General features: G+C 39.8%; 1 long non-coding RNA gene and 1 pseudogene across 1 annotated transcript in view; both read left to right on the forward strand.

The window, feature by feature from the left end:
* Window positions 1–20,656, forward strand: part of LOC140847991 (uncharacterized) — a 38,656-nt gene that overhangs the window by 10,434 nt on the left and 7,566 nt on the right. The window contains exon 3 of the long non-coding RNA XR_012128398.1: window positions 19,145–19,273. This is a non-coding gene — a long non-coding RNA (uncharacterized lncRNA). The remainder of the gene's footprint in view (window positions 1–19,144; window positions 19,274–20,656) is intronic.
* On the forward strand, window positions 1,069–3,362 carry LOC140847989 (adrenodoxin, mitochondrial pseudogene; annotated as a pseudogene).

A 20,656-nucleotide genomic window follows, 5' to 3' on the forward strand; every position in this document is an offset into this window, starting at 1 on the left:
ATCATTGTTCTCAAGGAAACTTGCAGAGGAAGGAATATTTATATTATCACAACATAGTTGTAGTGCAAATTTTGTGTTCCATTAAACACTATGCATGTTTATCTGTATCAGCCAACAAAAGCATCTATAATAGCTAGGATGTAAGGTAACACCTGGTTTTGGAAAATTTGATGGGGCTAAAATTACAAGTTTGGCACAAGTCAGATGTAGATTACTGGAATGGGAGGATGGCCACAAATTTATCAATGGCTGGACCAAATGCCTTACTGAATTCAAGAAGTTCAATCATTATTGACTACTGACAGAAAGGGAAAGATGGGGGAAGAGAGGAAGGCAAAGCCAGTAGTAAGTATAAGCAGTAGGTTGGCTCAGCTCCCAAGCCCTCTTCCTACAACTTGACACTGACTCTATTAGGCTTTATCAAGTGAGTCGCTTACACTCTTGGAGTCTGTTTTTTCACCTATGAAATGGGAGCGATAGTACCTTTTTAACATACCTTGCAGGATTTTTTTAAGGCTAGACAGAAAGAGACAGGACTACAAAGCAATACAGATAGATGTCTTTATACATTTCATGACACTATCATCAACACATTTATATCCGATTTGGACTATGTGGTATGATAAATATAGCATATGTGGCATATATACAGGCCAAGTGAGGAATTATGCCTAAGGGAGCACTCTTTCTGCAGTTTGGCAGAAAGACTGCACAGAGCACACACATACACACAAATCTTAAAAATAGAAATTTAAAAGTAGTATAATTGAATTATTTAATGAATTACTTAAACGATCCCTTGAGTGTTGTATTGATTAACAACAATTTAATTATTTTAATTAATCAAATAAAAGCCAGAGTATTGTTAATAAAGAGTGATGTAATATTGGTGTGGACAGTTATTTGGGACCTAGTTCAACTACCGCTGTGTGGCCTTGGCCTCAGCTTTAGTCTTAGATGTTTTTTCTTTCCATCTGGGGTGTTCTTAACTTGGTGGATGTGCCACAGGATCACTCGTGTCACCTTAAAAGAAAGATGCGAACAGCGCCCGTCCAGGCCACGCCCCGGCCGGCACGCCGGCCTCCGCCCGCTCCGCGGCGGCCCTCGGGCATCGGCGCAGCGCTCCTCCCGCGCTCGCGGACGCTCTCGCGGCCCGCGTCGCATCTGGGAGTCACGCGACCGCGGGCTATGGCCGCCGCGGGGGGCGCGCGGCTCCTGCGCACCGCCACCGCGGCCCTCGGCGGCGCGGCCCACAGGCGGCTGCTTCTCGCAGGAACCGGGAGCCTCCCGGACGGCCGGGGGCGGGCGGAAGCGCCGAGCGGGGCCTGGGGGGCCGTGTGGGGGCGCACCGGGCGCTGAGCGCGTCGGCGGAGGCGCACCGCAGCTCAGAAGATAAAGTAACAGTCCACTTTGTAAACCGTGATGGTGTAACATTAACAGCCAAAGGAAAAGTTGGTGACTCTCTACTAGATGTTGTGGTTGAAAATAATCTAGATATTGATGGTTTTGATACTGGTTGGGCTGCCAAATCTGTTTGACAAAATCTATGGACAATATGACTGTCCGAGTGCCTGATGCCGTGGCTGATGCCAGACAGTCCATTGCTATGGGCAAGAACTCCTAAAGAAATATGAGTATTTTCACAAAATGTTAACCTTTTTTTACAATTATTATTATTAATGTAATTGAGAACATGGATGAATTGGTTTATTATTATGACTAGTTTTACTACTTTAATTCACCTTGTCTAACTACTGAGTTTCATAGTCCTGAAAGTATGCAATCATTATTTTGGTTAGACTATAAAAAGCAAGTAAAATGTTAGAACATAGTTAATATTATAAAACTTTATGTGTTTTACCCTATGTTTAGTGATTTTGGCAAATTTTTTCATATGAATCTTATGCGTGCTACCTATAAAGTAAGTTAAAAAATGGTATTATTATTCCTATTAGATGTGGGTGAAAATAGAACAAAAAATTAGAAGATCTGTACTTGAATCTGCATCTTGTTACTACAAATTGTATGTTCACATTGAAACGAGAAATTACAAATATCTTCTTTACAGCAATAACATGTAAATGTGTATGGACAAAACTAATTGCTCAGTAAACTGCTTAATTTCAAAGACAGTTATTATCTTATAAATAAATATTTCAAAATTTTGTTTAAATTAAAAGTATAGTTCTTTATGGCCTGAGCTCCCTCACAGCATGGTGGCTGGGTTTTAATAGTGCCCCAAGAGAGAACTCGTACACCAGGCAAAAGCTGGGTCCTTTCTTTCAACGAGTCATGGATATCACAGTATCCCTTATGCCACTTTTTTTTATTGGTAGTGAGGCACCAAGTCTGGCCCATCATTTGAAGACTGGGTGTCAGAGAATTTGCATACATGTTTTAAAGCCACTACAACTGTTTTCAGGTTAACCTGGCATATTATTGCCTGTGAACTAACAGTGTGTTCTAAACTTTTTAAGAGGGGCTAGATTTTACTCTTGCATTATGTTTTGAAATATTCTTGTGTCTTCTTTGTTATGATGGTTCATTTGTTTTATTCTATGACTCCCAACAGTTTTCTTCCTGACAGTTGATTTAAATAAGAGGGAATAATGATAGGCTCCCTTTCAATGCTGTGTAATTTTAGTTTACATTTCTCTGTCTTTTTGCTATCAAGAAAGGCATTTTCCTTTTGTAAAGTACTCTGTATAATTGTTGAATATGTGCTGAAACTTAATACAGTATTTGGTTTTCACAGGTAAACCATCCTGTTACTACATAAGTAATTCAAAACTGCTGAATAGTTTAAGTGAAACATTCTAAAAATTTCCAAACCTTTTGCCTAACTTTCACTGTGAAAATATTGTCTAATTTTTGTCTTAAGGGACAATTTTCCTGTTTTCTTAAGTACCCATATAGTGTTCCACATGGTTTCTATAACAGTCATTCAGCATTTAGAAAAATTACGTTTCACTTGAAAAATTGTTTTCTAATGGAAAGTTAAGGTTCATTATATATTTACCCATCTTTTCTTTTTCTTCCATTTTACAACTCTTTTAATTGCTTTTCCCTACCTTAAACTACTTGAATTTTGTGGTAAATCACATTTTGGATCAGAGTTTGAGAGATGGTTTATTTATTAGATAACTTGTCACTCTATAATGAAAAAGAAAATAGAAAATAATGTATTACATGTGCATTTCTAAAAATAGCATATGAGACTTTAAGTGTAAACCAAAGATATTCAGACATTACATAGAAATTTTGTTTCTTGTTAGGGAATATTTAAGAATAGAAATATGACCTTGGTTAAGCAACAACAGGATTTCTTTAATGTGTCAACATATCACATGATGTTGAGTTATTTTTATCAGATTTTCTTCTGTTTATACGTTTTTAGAAACTGGAAAATTAGAAAACCAGCTGTCAGGAGGAAAGCGTGATTACTTGTAAACACAAATGTGGCTATAACAGAACAGAGACCGGGAGTTAAAAGATAATTTAAATTTACCAGAATCAACTTAGAGAAGCTGATGGAAAGATCTTTATAGTGAGAGGTATTACTTTTAAAAAAACTATTACTAACAAATCATCTTAATCAATGTCTTACTCTTCTTTTGACTCCCATTTGCTTTTCTTATATCTGGGTGTATTATCTGTTATTTAATTTTTAGACTTGATTTGATAATGTTATAAAATTAAGCAGAGCCAAAAAAAAAAAAAAAAAAGATGCGAACAAACTCACAGAAAGTTTTCTTTCCTGATAATTCTTTCTGGATGTTTAGTATTCTAAAGAACAGTTATTGATTTAGAAATTTTTGTTGTTAGTTTTTAGGTTTGTTTTGATTTTGATGTTTTTACTTGTGGTTAAAAAAATAAAAAAGCAGTGTCTAGACCTACAAAGGTCAGTTCCTAAAATTCTTTGTATGAGCCCCAGGTAAACTTTATTTATCGCAGTTTATCATACTGAAATTGCTTGGGCCTACACACACAAAAATTTTTTTGACAGTGGAGACTACATATCTCTTGACTAAGTTGTCAAGTTTGTAGACTGATTGGCCTAGGTGTATGATTTCAATGATTGCTTTTGGTGATTCTGTAATTTGTATCAGGACATAAGACCTGTGGTCTAGAAGACAATTTCTATTGCTGGGGGACTAGGGATGTATGTCGCTGGAAGTGCATAAAATTTTACAAACCAGTTTGGTTGTTAGTGGGAGGTGGATTGTGGAATTCCTTGGTTTTTATCTTCTTGAAGGAAAGAGTTCAGTTAAGAGACACATTATAAAGTTTAAGCTGCAGGAGGTTTTTATTTAGCACACCTTAATGGCAGGAGTTGCAACCCATGTCAGGGCACCAAATATGTTGCATGTTGAGTTTGTTCTCCCAGTTCTTATCCCTGCCACAGCAAAGAATTGAAAGGCAGAGACACAATAGTGATGTAGAGGGAAAGTTTTATTTGAATACACTCTAGAGGAGGAGTGGGCCTGAGTCAATGCAGACAAAGGCACCAAGCTTTTAGGGGAGGTTCTATTTATCATGTCCTAGCCAGGAGGTGCCCCTTTGATTGACAGGGTGAGGTCATTTGATTGACAGTTCCAGTTATACACCCATTCCTCTCAATGCGCATGTCTTGTCCCAAAATGCACACAGAAAAGCCCTTGGTATGTAGAGTGGTAGGGGAGTGGGGAGAGGCAGTGAGCAAAAAAACTGTAATTTTACTTTAATGAGATATGATGAAGTGTGGTTTAGACAGTTCTTAGTTTTGTTTCATTGCTCCTATGTTGTGATCTGGTTGGGACCAGTTAACATGGTCCCAATAGGCAAGGAAGTAATCTCCCTGCAAAGCCTTTGTTTCCTTCAGTGGCTGGCAGGTTTTTCCTTGAACCTTATCTTCCCCTTCCCCAGCTGCTCATGTCTTTCTATCTAACAGTTAGTTTACTCCAAGAGATTGACAGCCATTTGTTTTTTTTCTTGCTAAATTGAAGTCAGGTCCATTCTGAGGAAGTCACATATGTATGGCCTTCACTTTAGAGCCTTCTGAGCAGCAAAAATTGCTTAAATCCCATATCCTCCATCTCCTGACCTTGGGGACTTGGGCAAGCCCTTCACCTCGCTGAGCTCAGTTACCGCTGGTTTTAAGGAAATAGTACTGCCTACCTAGCAGGATGTTGCAATGATGAAATGATCCTAGTACAGTGCTTGGCACACTATTGTTATCAACTAACATTCCCCAGAAGGACATATTTAAAATCCTTGCTTGCATTTGAAACATGATTCACAGTTTATAAGGTATTATATTTTGTATGTGAAGATCTAAAGGCAAGTATTAAAATGTCTGTCATAAAGATGAGAAAACTGAGGCTGAGAGATGTAAGATGGATTTCTCAAAGGTCACACTGCAAGTCATGACAAAACAAGAAACCTGTCATAGCTCAACATTATCCCTTGTTGCTTTTAACAAAGATTCTTTTTTTGACCAAACTATTCAGGCACTCCTGCAGTCTTTTCTCAATTTTAGCAAGAGTCTTCCTATGTAGGTTTAACCAGAACCCCCCATCCTCAACATCTGATCACCCATGATATCTAATTGGGTTTCCTATTCTCCAGCCCCACTCCTCAACCTCCAAGCAATATCTGATCATCCTGGACTTTCTTCAGCCAGAATCGTATTAGGTTGGTTTAGCAAGGATCTCCTCTTACCCCTGATGTTTCCTTCTAGTAAGTTTCTATCTACTGACCCCCACCCTGCCCAGGCTGTGTTTAGAGTTGAGCCCAATCTTTTTCCCCCTGCAGTAACTACCTAGAGTGGTCCCTACACCTATCTCCACAGTCCTCCTTTGAATGAAGTCTGCTTTCCATCTTGAACAATTGTCATGAATGATTTTTCTTTAACACCTAGTATAGGGCTTGGCTTTTAGTAGATCTTAATAATATTTTTGTTGAATAAATTGAATACAGCACTTAAAGCAAAAATTCTCTGAACTCCAAGTTCACTGTGCTCTGTAGGTGCTAAAGCTGCATATCTAAATCAGGGTTCTGTTTCCTCCTAGTGACAGCAGAATTATGGATATGCAGATAAAATAAAGCTTGCCTAATGTTAGGTGCGAACTGAATCATACTTGCATTTTCCAGAATGGTAGAGGGATCCCCTTTCCAAATGAGACTCCTGAGTGTGCAGCCTTCAGGTCACTGCCTTCAGATGGCTGAAGCATCCTCAGATATCTGGCAGGAGCAATTCACCAGGAACGAACCACGCGTTGGGCCACCTGAAGGAGGCAAACTCGAAATCTAAAGTCCACATAAGCCACAGAACGTGCTGCGCCAGGAAACATGCCTATGTCTGAAAGAATAACACATCCCTTTGATTCACCCAATCTGCCCAGTGTGCAAGTACTTCCTTTCCTCCAGTGGGAAAAGTAGCAGCAGTGCTTCAACAAGAAGGCTGAGAAATTTTACTCATCTTCACATTTGAATACTAAGGACAAATTACTTGGGAAGAGATGCTTCTTTGGCACTTGCTTATTGCAAAGAAAAGGTAATGGTGAGTTAGAGATCACCCTCATGTTTCTGAGGGCACAGCCTGCTATAGTAGAAAGAATGCTGGATGGAGACTGCAGTCTGGTTCCTTGTTCCAAACTCCCCCATTAAGTAGCAGTGTAGCTTTAACCAAGTTACTCAGCCTTTCTGGGCTGCATTCTCTCCTATAAATGAGTTGGTTAAACAAACAACATCAAAGATTCTGGAAGTTTTAAAATTTGGAAACTGTGTTTTCATGAAAAAAGTTTTTGACCCACTATATAGAAAAAAAAATCTCCCTCATTTAAAAAAGGAACTGGGTGACAATCAGCATTGAAAGAGAAATTAATGCATTAGCATTTTAAAAATCTCAATGGTCGTATTTCCAAAACAATGACTCCTATTGATGGTCTGAGTGGGCCATTGTGTCTTCTGCCAGTTAAACAGACACCACTTTATTCTTAGCAGCTGTGATCTCTAATTGGAAAGGGGACTGGTCCAAAAATGATAGAAGAGAAATCACATCACAGTGCTGAAAATCAGCATGGAGCCTTGTGGCTTCTACTGCCCTGTCACTGATTTTCCCTTGAGCTTCTTGTCAAGGAATTTGCCCTTTGGAGACTGAAGCCCCACAATGGCTCAGCTTTTGCTTTTGGGGTATTTGCCTGAAAAGTTTCCATTTGCTCTTTTCATTGCTAAAAAGAGTAAAGAAGGGGCTTCTTGATAGACCCAATTCTTCACCAATGCAGTCTCCCTTTATTTAAAAAGGTTCTCATATTTCCCATTTCCAAGTAATTTTTAAATAGACCATAGCAGAAGAGAATAGATAGATTCTTGAATCAAGTAATCAAGTTCTGGAATAGATGATTCTCTAGATTTTTGGAAAAAGTGGCCACCAGTATTATTGCTGGGGAAGCTCTTGAAGTAAATGCCCAAGGCCCTTGTCTTCACCCACCTCAGGGCTTTGCTGGACTGTATCTTCAGTGAGCCGCTCCCTGTTCAGTTATGCACACTGCCTCCCTCCCCATTCTCCCTTCTCCAACCCCTGATTTATCTTTCATCACAGCATGTATTTCTCCACAGCACCTCATAAAGGATAGGATCTTTCTGGATTTGGTCTGGATCTCAAGTACCTAGAAGGGTGCTTAATACACAGTATGCACCCTGTATTTGTTGAATGACTGAATAGCATACTGTTGAATGTCATACAAGGAAGCAGTCCCATAAGTATTTCATAAATGGATTAATGAATCATTTAAAAAGAGGGTCCTTTAAATTCCTGCTGGCCCTTTGATTTTTATTCTGGCAGAGCATAGAACTCAATTATCCCACCATTTGATGGAGCCTTTCTGAAAGTCACCTCATTCTACAGTGTTTCCTCTCTTCCAGGGGTGGTTTCACCCTCCCCAGGAGAGGAAGGCCGATGAACACCAAAGGCATGCTAATGGGCGCTGTGCTGTGTGATGTCCCTCAGACTCTCATCAACACTCAGTCTCAGTTTCTCCTGGAGGCTGTTTTTACTCTTTCTTCCCCAGAGATCCATTTCTCCCACATTCAAACAGTTAATTGTGTTAAAGTGCGAAGACCCAGAACCAAAGCATCTTTGATTTGGGAAGAACCATCGAGTCTAGAGACACCATGCCTTCCTTACACCTTATCACTTGGAGAACTCTTATAGATACTGACACTCAGGTCTCACCCCAGACTATTAAAACAGGAGCTCTTGGTGCCAGACCCACATCAAGATAATTTTAAAGCTCTCCTGATGATTCTGTTACCAAAAACTTCTTGGCTTTAAAACAATAGCAATTTATTCTTTCATTGTTCTGGAGGCCAGAAGTCTGAAATCAGTATCACTGAGGCAGCAGGCAAGGTGTTGGCAGAGTTGTGATCCCTCTGGAGGGTCTAGGGTTTTCCAGTATCTGGTAGCTTTGGGCATTCCTTCCATTCGCTGGTGAAGTGGATGCCCCTTCCTCTTTCTTCAAGGCCAGCAGTGTGGCATCTTCAGAGCTCTCTCTGCTCTGTCTTCCCATCACCTTCTGTCCCTGTAACTGAAAATCCTCCTCTACCTCTTATAGAGATTCTTGCATTTAGGGCCTACCTAGATCATCCAAGATACTCTCTTCATCTCAAGATGTTTAGTTCAATCACATTTGCAGTGATCCTTTTTTCTTACAAGGTAACATTTACAGGTTCAGGAGATTAGAACCTGGTATCTTTGTAAAACCGTTATTCAGCTAATCACAGGTGTTCAGGGACCCAGCCCCAGATCACACAGTTGATACTAGCAAAGCAAGATGGTAGTCAGTAGATTCCCTGCTGCCCAATAGAAATCTCTTTGACTACTTCTGTATTACATGACCTTCATAGAATGAATTTGACCCTGTGATTTAGCCTTATAATGGGGCAGAGAAGTCTCCACTATGAAATATGTATTGACCAGATTTTTTGAATGATGGTGTTAACTGGTTGAAGTTTGTTCTCCTCAGTCCCTTGGCCCCAGTGAAACCAAAAATTGAAAGGCAGAGACACAATAGCAAAGCACAGGGACAGTTTTACTTGAATGCACTCCAAGGGAGGAGTGGGCCAGGGTCAGGGTAAACAAAGGCCTCGATCTGTTGGGCAGGAGGATTGTATATTGGCACTCCAGTTAGGAGGCGCCTCTTCCCCTGACAAGTGTGGGGTTATTTGATTTACAGGCCTTTCTGTACAGCCATCCCTCTCAGTGAGCATGTCCTTTCCCCACGCTGAGGTGTGATCTGGGCAGTTCTTAGTTCCATTCGATTGTGCTGCCATTGGGGTCTGGTTGGGGAGGGAGTTATTTCCCTGCAAAGCCTTTGCTCTTCTCACATGGGACCCCCTACCTGGGCAGAGGTTCAGTGGGTTTTTCTTTGGCCCTTATCCAGGTGGCTTGTTCTTGTGGCTTATCTTCTCCTTTCCTCGGTACTCATGTCTATCTTTGTACCAAATATTCCTAATAAGAAGGTTTTTAAGACTTGATATAGATCTATCATCTATCTATCTATTTATTTATCTATCTATCTATCTATCTATCTATCTATCTATCTATCTATCTATCATCTATCTATCTATCTATCATCTATATCTATCTATCTATCTATCTATCTATCTATCTATCTATCTATCTATCTATCTATCTATCTATCTATCATCTGCCTATCTATCTAATATGTCTATCTATCTATCGCCCAGTCCACCCTCTTTCTGAGGCCTGAAGCCCTTTCCATTTATTGCCAGGTATCTAATTATATGCTATCCATTAACTTGAGGAAGGTCAACAGAGGAGAGAGCAGTCAAACTCTTGACTCTTTAGCTTTGAAAAGTTCAGAAAGAACTGAAAGATTATTTGACCCAGTATAACTTCTCCTACCATACTGAAACTCGCCCTGCTGTAGGTGATGTTTCCATGGTATGAAGGGAAGAGTACAGAGAACTGCATGGATAAGATAGAATTGCAGTGCCAGCCCTGAGTAAGGAACGTCTGGAGCTGGGGCGAGCATGAGGTCCAGTCATTGTTCCCTAGACATGTCCCCCCCATCCACAGCCTCCTCATTCCATTCTGGTCATCAGCAGGATTCGCCCACTTGTGGCCTCACATTTACTTACTCTTTCCTTGACCCCATCCTTTTTGGGCAGAATACTTTCCATGGTCAGGATACTGAGGAACAGAGGGGAGAGTACTGAACACCTAGATGGCAGGAGGTGGCAGTAGGGCCAGAACAACCTGCTCGTGGTGCTCAGTGGGACAATAGTGGAATATAACCTACTTATTACATGAAGAACTAGCATTTGCACAGTGTTTTTTTTTTTGTATCATTAATCTACAATTCCATGAGGAACATTACGATTACTAGACTCCCCCCTTCACCAAGTGCCCCCCACAAACCCCATTACAGTCACTTTGTACAGTGTTTTATGATTTATAAAATGCTTTTTATATGGATTTTGATGAGTCCAATTGTATTACTGAGATTATATTAAGCCTGAGATGTTACTTACAGCTAGTATATGGCCATTGTGGAACTTTAGCCAGGTCCTACCTGACTTCCAACCCTCAGCATTTTTCCACTCTCTCTTTGGATTTGCCCCTGGTAAATTCCAGAGATTTCCATCAGCCTGATGGCCCAAGAATAGTCCCATTACTCTGAGGAACCAAGGCTTGCCTCAAACTATCTGGTTTGCCTCCAGGAAGACCCAGAACCCAGCTTGTCAATCTTTGTGAAAAGTTTATCTTACTATTCAGACCAAATGACATAACAAAGGATCAAGTTGGAATTTTTATGGGCACAGAAAACAGGAAAGATCAGGTGGCTTTTAAACATTTAGTTTGGGTTGGGAATTAGAGCAACAGCAATAAAGGCAGCTTTAGAAAAATAAATAATGTATGGGTGAAGAGGCAAGATAAATCTAATCTTAGAGTAAAATCATAAAATCGACTGGCCTAGAATTCAGGATACCTTGGAAACCAGTGATGGAAACAATTGTGTAATTTAGGAATGTCAGCAATTTCCTTCTTTATCTCCTCTTTCTCTCCTTTCCTTCTTTATCTCTTCTTACCTCATATCTGTTGAATGGAAATGATACATGATCTACCTGGAAAAATACATAAAAATTTTAGAAAATGAATAAGTACTAGTAGGTGAATGCAATTATAACAACATATTTGAAAATGGTTGACTCTGGAACATGCATGTTGTGAGTTGAACTATGTCTTTCCAAAATTCATGTGTTTAAGTCCTAACACCCGGAACTTCAGAATATGACTTATTTGGAAAAAGAGTCTTTGTAGTGTAATTAGTTAAGTTGTAATGGAGTAGAATAGGCCCTAATTCCAATATGACTGGCATCCGTATAAAAAGAAATGTGGACCCAGACACACACACAGAGAACATCATGTGAAGATTGCAGTCATGTTTCCTTGAGCCAGTGAACTACCAAGAGCTAGGAGAGAGGCCTACGAGAGACCCTTCCCTCGGCCTTCAGAGGGAGTGTTGTCCTACTGACAACTTGATCTTGGATTTCCAGCCTCAAGAGCTGTGAGGCAGTAACTTTCTGTTGTTTAAACCACTCCATTTGTGGTACTTTGTTCAGGCAGCCCTAGCTAACAAATACAGTGTCCCTGAAGTGCTGCTCCTATACAGAGGAATGCCTGGATGTGCCACTTTTGTAGTCATCTTTTGCCACACATCCAACAATTCTGTTAGGGAACCTAACACACCCTAGTGAAGATCAAGAAGATGGGTTCTTCTTTCCATTTTTAAAGATGAAACTGAATCCCAGGGAGCTGATACAGTCAGCCAAGGTCCTTTAAGGACTGTAGTTAAATGTATCAAATTACTGTGTCCCAAAGAATGGGTGACTGCAAAGTCCCTCCTCATGTTGTTGGAGGGTGGTGTACATGGATGTGGCTTTGTTTATTCATTTAACCCTTTATGATGTATTGAATATTTATTATGCAAAGCCCTGGTCTCTTCCCTCAGAACAATGAACATTTCCATGGAAACAAAGTTGTGGTTGGAAGCTGTCAATTGTCATTTATCTCCACATTTGGGAGATAAGCAAAGGGGACAGTTATAAACCAATTTCTGTGCCCTACTCACGTCCCCCTTCCTCTTCTCTCCACTTCCTTTTTCAACTCAGGACCTTCTTTGCCCACAAGTTTTACTCTAGATATGGAAAAGGTTTTACTAGATATGGAAAAGGTAAGCTAGATAAAGCTTGACCTAAACTCCATTTTAGAAGATCTCATATAGTGAAAAAACAGTTCAGGCCCCAGCAAAACATTTCTCCACATCTCTGTCCTGGTTAGGACAATACAGTAGAGACAGACACTATATCAGGAGTGGGGGAATAATTTGAGTGGCAGAACTAAGTAAGAAAACAAATTAAATAACAATCCTTCTCAGCATGAAGTTGATAGATTTTGCATAATGAAATAGGATTTTCAAGTACAGACAAGGCGGCATTAGCAGTCTTGGCAACTGAAAAGTATTTTGCAATATGAAACATTCATTTTACTTTAAATTTGTTTATATTTAGGAAAAGATTTGTGTTGGGCCATTATGGTAGTCACCAGTCTCATGTGACTATTTAAATGTAAATGAACTGAAATTAAACAAAATTAAAAATCTATGTCATTAGTCACACCACACTTCAAGGGCTCAGTAGCCACATGTGGAGCTTGGCTACCATACTGGACAGTTCAGAGATAGAACGTTTTGGTCATTACATTCACCAAGTCTATTGGACAGCTTTGCTCAAGATGTAAAGAACATGGGGCATGATGCCACCTCTACTTTAGCAATTAGATTCGTTACTGAAGGTAGGATTGCTAATAGGTTTACTTTTACAAAAATATTTAATTTAATACAATTGAACAAATTCTCAAAAAAATTTCAACTTGCTTAAGTAATTAAAAGATCACTGATGAAAGTCCTAGGATAATGGCACAAAAATGGTGGGTAAGGAAAAAAGGTGCAAAATAGAATGTTGGCCAAAATATAGCAACATTTTGTATGCTGTGTAAGTATGTAATTTGAATTTTTTATTAAAAGAATGTTCTTAACAATGTTTATAGCAATGACGTTGGGAACAATGCTGAGATGATATATAATGTTTTCTGGATCTTGTCAAAGGAGGGACAGTGTGATAAAACATCATGATTGATGTCATAACTATTTTTAGATATAAACACTGAAAATAATGACTAGAATGCTCTTAAAGGCAACTAAATTAAATTTAGATAACATGATATTTTCTAGAAGACATAAATGAAACAGATCTTATGCATGCAGTTATGCCTTATGTGATGAAATTAAGGTTTTTTATGACATTTTTTATGATAACTTATTATATTGTGACCACATTAAAATGTTTTAACATAACATGTCAAATTATGGTTAATTTCTGAATCTAAGAATTGCTTAAAGAATTCATTGACAATTCCAGTTGCTATTGCCTCAGAAGAGGAAAATTTTCTCTAAGTTGAAATTAATTTAAAAAAACTAAGAACCACAATGACTCAACAAAGTTTGTAAAATTTGACTTGTCTGTCAGTAGAACCCAAGTCATGTTGAAAAATCTTAACAATGTAATTAGTGATGCACTGAAATAGAGGCAAGAATATACTTTTATGGGGAAAAAAAATGTAATGAATTACATGTTTTTGCTTTAGAACCCATTCTAACATTGGCAGCTTAACAGCAGAATGCCCCAACTTGATTTAAATTCAGTTATTTTTTATATTATATTGACTTTCAGGCACTTAAAATAAAACAATATTAGACCTATTGTTTCAATTTTTGTTCTTATGATGGTATATGGTTAAAGGAAGGAGAATAGAACCTATTTTAATGGTTAGTTTGATTTATACTTTTTTAAATACATTGATAAATGGTGTGTGGGGCCTCCATTTGTCTCCTGGCCTCTGGTCTAGGAATAATAGGAATAGACCTGACCCTGTCAGTCCTTCTGGATGAAGTAAAAAATACCTTTCACACGGGTTAGGTAGAGCCTGCTGTGCGGAGATCCTGAGACAAGTGCACTGATGCCTAGTCTCACCTTTATGGCTCACCTATAACAGCCACATAATCCAGATATTTGGCGGGCTGAGAATATTTAGAGAAGAGAAGGCTGTGTTAAGTTTGCAGTGGGTTATACTTCAGCCGGCTGTAGTGACCAGTCTCATGCCATCTCCACAAATACAGAATGAGAGGAAGCCCAACACTATTAGGCTGTGGTTTGGGAGATTTCACTAAGGCCCCAGGAAAAAACGTGTTTGGCACTGGAGTATCCTTAAACCTTGGATGGGTGATTGAGGGAAAAGGTGGGAGCCTCCACCCCTTCCCCCATTGGGCTATGACTAGGGATTTCTCTGATTTGAATGTTACGGTTCCAGGGTAGTCCTGCCCTGAAAGCAGAAGGAATGAGGCATATATTGTCCCCCAGCTTTGAGGTGTAGTTGACAAATAACAATTGTAAATATTTAAGGTATACAATGATGTTGTGATATATGTATATATAATGAAATAATATAATCAAGCTAATTAATATATCCATCACCTCAACTAGTTACTATTTTCTCCTTCCCTCTCCTTCCTCCCTCCTCCCTCTCTCCCTTCCTTCCTCCTTCCTTCCTTCCCTCCCTCCTTCCTCCATTCCCTCCTTCCTTCCTACCCCTCCTTCCTCCCTTCTCCTCCCTCTCTCCCTTCCTTCCTCCTTCCTTCCTTCCCTCCCTCCTCCGCTTCCCTCCCTCCTTCCCTCCTTCCTTCCTCCTTCCTTCCTTCCCTCCTTCCTTCCTTCCTTCCCTCCTTCCTTCCTTCCCTCCTTCCTTCCTTCCTTCATTCATTCCTTCCTTCCTCCTTCCTTCCCTCCTTCCTTCCTTCCTTCCTTCCTTCCTTCCTTCCTTCCTTCCTTCCTTCCCTCCTTCCCTCCTCCCTTCCTTCCTTCCTTCCTTCATCCTCCCTTCCCTCCCTTTCCTTCCTTCCTCCCTCCCTCACTTCCCTCCCTCCTTCCTTCCTTCCCTCCTTCCTTCCTCCTTCCCTTCCTTCCTCCCTGCCTTCCTTCCTTCCTCCCTTCCCTCCCTCCTTCCCTCCTTCCTTCCCTCCTTCCTCCCTTCCTCCCTCCCTCCCTCCCTCCCCTTCCTTCCCTTCCTTCCTCCTTCCCTCCTCCCTTCCTTCCTTCCCTCCTTCCTTCCCTCTTTCCTCCCTTCCTTCCTTCCCTCCTTCGTTCTTTCCTTCCTTCCTTCCTTCCTTCCCCTCCTTCCTTCCTCCCTTCCTTCCTTCCCTCCTTCCTTCCTCCTCCTTCCTCCCTTCCTTCCTTCCCCTCCTTCGTTCTTTCCTCCTTCCTTCCTTCTTCTTTCCCTCCTTCCTTCCTCCCTTCCTTCCTTCCCTCCTTCCTCCCTTCCTTCCTTCCCTCCTTCGTTCTTTCTTTCCTTCCTTCCTTCCTTCCTTCCTCCTTCCTTCCTTCCCTTCCTTCCTTCCTCCCTTCCCTCCTTCCTTCCTTCCCTCCCCTCCTTCATTCTTTCTTTCCTTCCTTCCCTTTCTTATATGAAAGGTTAGGATTCCATGGGCTTTTAAGCCTTGAGCAATCACATCACTGCAGCTCAAAGGCAGGAAATGCATTTTACCCACAGTTTCCAAGGAAGTAAGGAAACTGTGTGTTATAAAGGTACAGCTCTTGCTGTTTCGTATTCTTACTGAATGCCAAAGGGAGCCCTTCTACATCTAGAGCACTGAGGGGCTTTTGGGCTCTGTGTTAGCTGTGACTCAGTCCATTGTGAATGACCTCCAAGAAAGATTCCTGGATTATCATGCTGGACATGTAACTATATTTTGTAATAGAAACAGCTTCCTCAGACATGTGTCCAAGTGAAAGTTGAGCTGTAGCTCAGAATGACTTTCTGTTCATCCCAGGCCTACCATGGGGAGACACATTCATGGAGCCGACTGCTCAAAAGGGCTCCTGGCTCAGGTTTCCCAAGAGCAGCTGCTCAACATTTAGGCATCTGAAACCTTTGGATAGAGTGTATGAGATGTCTGTCTGACTTACAAGGAAAGCTCTGCAGCTCTGAACTAAGGGAATGAAATGGCTCTGGAAGAGAAAGATGAGAGGGCTCAAGAAATGGCAGAGGCTGCTGGGTAAAAGGCAGGCATCTGTAGGCTGAGATGGCAGAGAGAGGAGCACACTTCTAAAAAGAAAAAGGAACCACTTCACATGAGTAAGACTTTAAAAAAATATGTCACAGGGAAATGCTTGAGGTGACAACTGGTTAAAATGAAGGTCTGAGGACCCTTAAGAATGTGAGCTGTGTGAGAGAGAGGCTACATGAAGATGGAATCTGCTGCAGGGTCAGGGCCTGAAAGAGTGCTTAGTGCGTAGGTGGTCAATTATTGTCAAATTAACCAATGAGTGAATGGCTCAACAAATCAGTGAATTGCATGAGTGGCCATGTGGCCTAGTGAGAAGAGCTTGAAGGTTAGAAAAACATATGGATTTGAGACTAATGGCTCTTTTTTTGAAACTAGTTAAAAACTTTATGCTTTCAGGCTTCAATTTTTTCATTTAAAAATATGCTCAATAATAACCACTTTGCTCAGTTGGGTGAGAATTAAAATGAAATATCCTATGTAAGATCCAGGTTTATATTTGTACTGAGGACTTAATTCTCTTTAACCCCCCTTTTTCCCTTTCCTGAAGGTGGGGAAGTATAGTTGTAATAGATGAGCCCATAGAATCTGCTTCTTGTTTTCAAAATTTTCTAATTTAGAAACAGGGCAAAGAGGTTCTTTCAGTGTCATTCTGGGGCATTGTCTCATAGGTCTACCCAATGGCTACTTAATACATTTCCCTGATGACCAACGATACTGAACATTCATGTACCTGCTGGCCATTTGTATGTCTTCTTTAGAAAATTGTCTATTCAGTCCCCTTGCCCATTTTTAATTGTAATTGTTCGGGTTCTTTTGCTATTAAGTGGTAAGAGTTCTTTACATGTTTTGGATATTAACCTCTTATCAGATACATGATTTGCAAGTATTTTCTCCCATTCAATAGTTTGCATATTCATTTTGTTGGTGGTTTCCTTTGCTGTGCAGAAGCTTTTAAGTTTAATGTAGTCACAATTGTTTTGATTTTGCTTTTAGTATCAAATCCAAAAAATTATTGCCAAGACCTATGTCAAGGAGCTTACCACCTATATTTTCTTCTAGGAAATTTTATAGTTTCAGGTCTTACATTCAAGTCTTTAATCCATTTTGCGTTAATTTTTTTGTATAGTGGAAGATGGTGTACCAATTTCATTCTTTTGCATGTGACTGTCCAGTTTTCCCAGCAACATTTATTGAAGAGACTATCCTTTCCCCATTGTATACTCTTGTAACCTTTGTCATAAATTAATTGACCAATGTGCATGGGTTTATTTCTGGGCTCTCTATTCTATTCCATTGATCTCTGCATCTGTTTTTGTACTAACACCATATTATTTTGATTACTATAGCTTTGTAATATAGCTTGAAATCAGGGACCATGATGCCTCCAGCTTTGTTTTTTTCCCTCAAGATTGCTTTGGCTATTTGAGTCTTTCATGGTTCCATATACATTTTAGAATTGCTCTAGTTCTATAAAAAATACCATTGGAAATTCTGACATAGATTGCATTAAATTTGTAAATTGCTTTGGGTAGCATGGATCTTTTAACAATATTAACTCATCCAATCCATGAGCATAGAAGATCTTTCCCTTTGTCTCTTCTTCAGTTTCTTTCACCAATGTTTTATAGTTTTCATTGAACAGGTCTTTCATCTCCTTAGTTACATTTATTCTAGGTATTTTATTCTTTTGGATGCAATTGTAAATGGGATGGTTTTCTTAATTTCTCTTTCTGATGGTTTGTTATTAGTGTATAGAAATGCAACAGATATCTGTATATTGATTTTGTATCCTGCAACTTCCCTGAATTAATTTATTAGTTCTAATGGTTTTTGGTGGAGTCTGAGCACTTTTCAAAGAACTGCTACTGGGCTGAGCCCTGGGTTGGGAAGGCTGCACATGGGCCCTTTAGGAGATGTCCCTGTTTGCCACAGACCCTTGGGTCTCATGGACAAGCGCTCCTTTGGTCTTCAAAGCTATTTTGCATGGCTTGTCTTTCAGGTGCTAGTCTTAAAAGTTGGGGTTCCTGGTGTAGGATGTAAACCCTCCTCTCCTCAGGGAGAACTTTCAAGTTTTGAGTTCCCTCCTGATTGTGGGTTACATCACTGGGGGTGGGGTTTACAGTGAGATTGTGTCTCAGCCTTACCTACCCATTTTGATGTGGTTTCCCTCTTGTTTTCCTTATGTGAAGGAATCATTCCACCAGTTTTTACCTTTTTTTTTTCCAGAGGAAATTGTTCCATACATAGCTATAGATCCAATGTGTTTGTAGGAGGAAGTAAGTTCAGGATCTTGCTACATCACCATCTTGAACTCGTAATCACAAGGTTCCTTCTTGTCTCCTGTCTTTTGCTGGTCAAGGCTCACCTTCTAGGGCTTTTACTCCCTAGTATTTCACATTTACAGAATGATTGGAAGTTATAGGCCTGGTTTGGCCATCTACAATAGCTCTGCATCATAAATTGTAACCAGTAATAATCCTCTGGGTATTTTGTGAGAAAATTATGGAAAGCATTTAAAAAACTTTTTTTATCACTGTCATTATTAAGGAATGATGGAAGTGGACTGTAGGAATGACAAGTAAAATAAACCTAAAAGAGGACTCACATGTGCTTCATACTCCCTTAGGAGGCTAAGAAAGATAAAAGCACAACAGATTAGCCTTAATTCCCTTTACCACAACAGATGACAGTGCCTTATTCCAAACAGTTGCTGAGAAAAGATACTTGATCAGGAAGAACACAACAGAGTCAGAGGGAAAGTAACAAACCAATTGCCAAACAGAAAAAATGACAAGATATTATGAACCTCTTTATGTATCATAAAGGAATGAGTTGACACTGGTGAACTGTTTACAAGGTGGACAATTGTGACAAGGTGGATTATTCACAATATGGCAACATCACTGAAGCATGTTACCAGTCAATGACTTTGCATCTTTTCGGTTTATTTCATTTAGGCCACTACAGCATTCAGAACACTTGACAATTAGGTTTAAATCCAATCTTCTGTTGACTCTTTCTCCTGGAAAAATGGCTTAAGCTGGGAAGTAGCAGCTGAACAAATACTTGAAGTTGATGAAGGAGTGGTGAGTAGATGAAGAACCTCAGCTAGCCTTTGACAAGCCTGGGCATCAGTTGATGTTCAGTATGTAACACAATGGTGTATTTGTGTAGCAGGGGTAGACACTTTGAACTTGTCCATATGATTGGATTGTGAATATTTTCTTGTATTCCAAGTAAGTGTAATCTATACACGGAGACTTCAAACATGTGCCCGTCTAACTTTGTACTGCCCAGAACAATGAAAATTCACAAGAAAACCCAGGCTAAAGTAGATATTCAGATGTTATCACTGAGCAGTTCATAGCTTGTGCTGATTATTGGTTATTCTGTTTTGTGGTACAATTCTGTGTGAGCAATATTTTGAGGCATTTTACAATGTTGAAGTACCCTATGGAGAAGTCTCTACCTTCACATTCAAGGATAGGTACCTCCCCCAGATCATACTGCTTACATAAATATAATCACGGTTATAGAAATTATGGCTACATTTTGCAGAATAATCTTTGGCCCTTCATTTTTGATTTATTGTTAAGCAGATCATGATTACAGATAAGAGCTTTTTGAGACTTTATTTACCTGTTAATTACTTCATTGTTGTTTGTGTCAAGGCACACACTTGGAAGAGTACTAACAGGACTTCAAATGGGCAGGCATTATTTTTTTCACTCAGAAAACAATATTTGCTCATTATGAAAAGAATGCTCTTATGAAAAGGAAAAAAATCATCTATATTCTCATCACTCAATGATAATCAATGTTAGCATTTGAATGTATTTCCTTCCAGTGTCTTTTTTTAAATGAATCATTCATTTTTTAACATAGTTGTGATCATACTGAATATTCAGGTTTATGCAGGACCTTGAACTAGAACTTAATGATTCATTTTTAATAAATGATAGAAGAAGAAAAAAAGAGCAGGAATAATAAAACCAAAATAGAGAAAACTCACTGTAATCAGTGGTCTAAAATTCTGCTTCCACCAAACCTTTTCCTAAGAGGCTAAACAGTACCTTCTTTAGACTCTCTTCACTTTTCTCTTAATAAGGGAATTAATCACATGGTTATTGTGATTTGTTCTACACTGTCTCATGAGCTTCCTAACGAGTATAATGCATAGTAGTTGTACCACCATTTAACATTAGTTGATCCAGTTGGGTCTAAAATCAGGTGTCTGAACTCCCAGGCAGTGTTCTTCCCATTACAGCAGGCTACTACCCTTAGGATTTGGTTGGTGGTGAATATTCTTGTAAGCACTGCTCTGGTCACAACTGTCTTAGTCACCTTGCTTGGCATCTGGACTTGAACAAGTTGAAGAGGGCTTGGGGCCTCAGGGTTGTGCCTGGCCCCCAGTCCAAGGTTCTCTGGGAAGCCCCTTGGTTTGGTCTGTCGTGCCTGTGATATGAACA

The sequence above is a fragment of the Manis javanica genome, chromosome 2 (assembly GCF_040802235.1).
Source record: "Manis javanica isolate MJ-LG chromosome 2, MJ_LKY, whole genome shotgun sequence".
Lineage (NCBI taxonomy): Eukaryota > Metazoa > Chordata > Mammalia > Pholidota > Manidae > Manis > Manis javanica.